The 2,500-nt window shown below is 48.3% G+C and overlaps 1 non-coding gene across 1 annotated transcript in view; it reads right to left on the bottom strand.

The window, feature by feature from the left end:
- The window catches only part of LOC123719251, a 1,906-nt gene extending 424 nt beyond the window's left edge, over window positions 1-1,482 (bottom strand). The window contains exon 1 of the ribosomal RNA XR_006755313.1: window positions 1-1,482. This exon is cut by the window's left edge and continues 424 nt beyond it. This is a non-coding gene — a ribosomal RNA (small subunit ribosomal RNA).
- Between the last annotated feature and the right edge of the window lie 1,018 nt (window positions 1,483-2,500).

Genomic DNA, 2,500 nt, shown 5'->3' with positions numbered 1-2,500 from the left:
TTTTAATACGTCGCCAGTGAGTTGCGCTCCCCGAGAGTCGCGCACACCTTGAATGACGACGCCTATTTAGCAGGCTAGAGTCTCGTTCGTTACCGGAATTAACCAGACAAATCGCTCCACCAACTAAGAACGGCCATGCACCACCACCCACCGAATCAAGAAAGAGCTGTTAATCTGTCAATCCTTCCGGTGTCCGGGCCTGGTGAGATTTCCCGTGTTGAGTCAAATTAAGCCGCAGGCTCCACTCCTGGTGGTGCCCTTCCGTCAATTCCTTTAAGTTTCAGCTTTGCAACCATACTCCCCCCGGAGTCCAAAATCTTTGGTTTCCCGGAAGCTGCCCGCCGAGCCATTGTAGTAACGTCGGCGGATCGCTAGATGACATATTTACGGTTAGAACTAGGGCGGTATCTAATCGCCTTCGAACCTCTAACTTTCGTTCTTGATTGATGAAAACACCTTTGGCAAATGCTTTCGCTGATGTTCGTCTTGCGACGATCCAAGAATTTCACCTCTAACGTCGCAATACGAATGCCCCCAGTTATCCCTATTAATCATTACCTCGGAGTTCTGAAAACCAACAAAATAGAACCGAGATCATATTCTATTATTCCATGCACGAAATATTCAAGCGGCATTTTGAGCCCGCTTTGAGCACTCTAATTTGTTCAAAGTAAAATTGTCGGCCCACCTCGACACTCACCGAAGAGCACCGCGATAGGATTTTGATATTGAACCGGCGTTTTACCGCCGGCTCACCGACGATATGCTCCGCAGACGTGTCAGTATCACCGCGGATGCGGTGCACCGACAGCGCGGCGCACAAATGCAACTACGAGCTTTTTAACCGCAACAATTTTAGTATACGCTATTGGAGCTGGAATTACCGCGGCTGCTGGCACCAGACTTGCCCTCCAATTGTTCCTCGTTAAAATATTTAAAGTGTACTCATTCCGATTACGAGGCCTCGTAAGAGTCCCGTATCGTTATTTTTCGTCACTACCTCCCCGTGCCGGGAGTGGGTAATTTGCGCGCCTGCTGCCTTCCTTGGATGTGGTAGCCGTTTCTCAGGCTCCCTCTCCGGAATCGAACCCTGATTCCCCGTTACCCGTGACAACCATGGTAGTCGCAGAAACTACCATCGAAAGTTGATAAGGCAGACATTTGAAAGATGCGTCGCCGGTACTGGACCGTGCGATCGGCAAAAGTTATCCAGATTCATCAAAATTAACGACTTCGGACGCATGGCCCTCCGCCGATTGGTTTTGATCTAATAAAAGCACTCATCCCATCACTGGTCAGAGTTCTGATTGCATGTATTAGCTCTAGAATTACCACAGTTATCCAAGTAACTGAGTAAGATCTAAGGAACCAAAACTGATATATTGAGCCATTCGCGGTATCGCCTTAATACGGCTTGCACTGAGACATGCATGGCTTAATCTTTGAGACAAGCATATAACTACTGGCAGGATCAACCAGGGAGCTGCTTACGCAAACGACACGCCTACACCGCGGTCACGCGGCTTCGGCGAGCCGCTGGCTCGGCGGCGTCGAGGGGCGCGCGCTTGCGCGCGCGCCTTCTCGACACGCGTGAACGTAACGCGTCGAATTTGCACGCGACGCGACGTTCGCGCTTCATATCGATAGACTAACTTTGACCGGTCTACGAGCGGCCGTCCCGTCACGATCTCGCAACGAGGTGATGTACAACGATGCTCGACCACTGTGAGGGACATAAAACTGCAACGAACACGACCCCGCGGGCGGGAATCGATGTTGTGACAATTTGAAAATTGAACATTCATCTAAACGCAACTTCTCAATTTTTATTCAATACGTTATTGTAAACATATTAAAACTCGGCTGGCAATTACATGCGCACACACACGCATGATTCGCACTAGATACGATCAACGCCCGGAGCTTGAGGGATAAATTCCAACACGACGCTGCGCACACCGTTTCGACGATGGGCGCGTGTGCGTCCTCTTTTATACATTCTTTACATATACGGTCGCCGTGGCGACCGCGCACGTGTCGAACACGCTAGGCGCCCTGCGTTGAGGTGTGCCTAGAAGCGTATTCTTTTAACATCACAGATAACACCGGGGGAGACGGTCCCAAATCTTGGTCGATTGGTAACATCACCATACGGTCTGCGAACGCGGTGCTATAATATAATTTTATATTATATTATATAAAATATGAGGAGGAGTAGTATGTATATTCTTTGTTATTTTGTGTTGACACAAGAGAGATATATAAAATGTACTATACACCACACACACAGAGAGAGAGAGAGCTGGGAAAGATCTCGGCGGTCTCGCATTCGAAATACGAATTTGATATAATTTCCTCCGAAAATCCATACCCATATCTATATCATCCATGCGCGAATATATGTATATAATATTCTCACACTTCGCACAAACACAAAAACAAGAACACATTCTATTCTCTCTCGTCCGTCGTTCGTGTCTATTTGAGACGAACGACGCGC

Source organism: Pieris brassicae, unplaced genomic scaffold, assembly GCF_905147105.1.
Source record: "Pieris brassicae unplaced genomic scaffold, ilPieBrab1.1, whole genome shotgun sequence".
Classification (NCBI taxonomy): domain Eukaryota; kingdom Metazoa; phylum Arthropoda; class Insecta; order Lepidoptera; family Pieridae; genus Pieris; species Pieris brassicae.
Note: the sequence above shows the minus strand (reverse complement) of the source record. Positions and strands in the feature narration are given on the sequence as shown.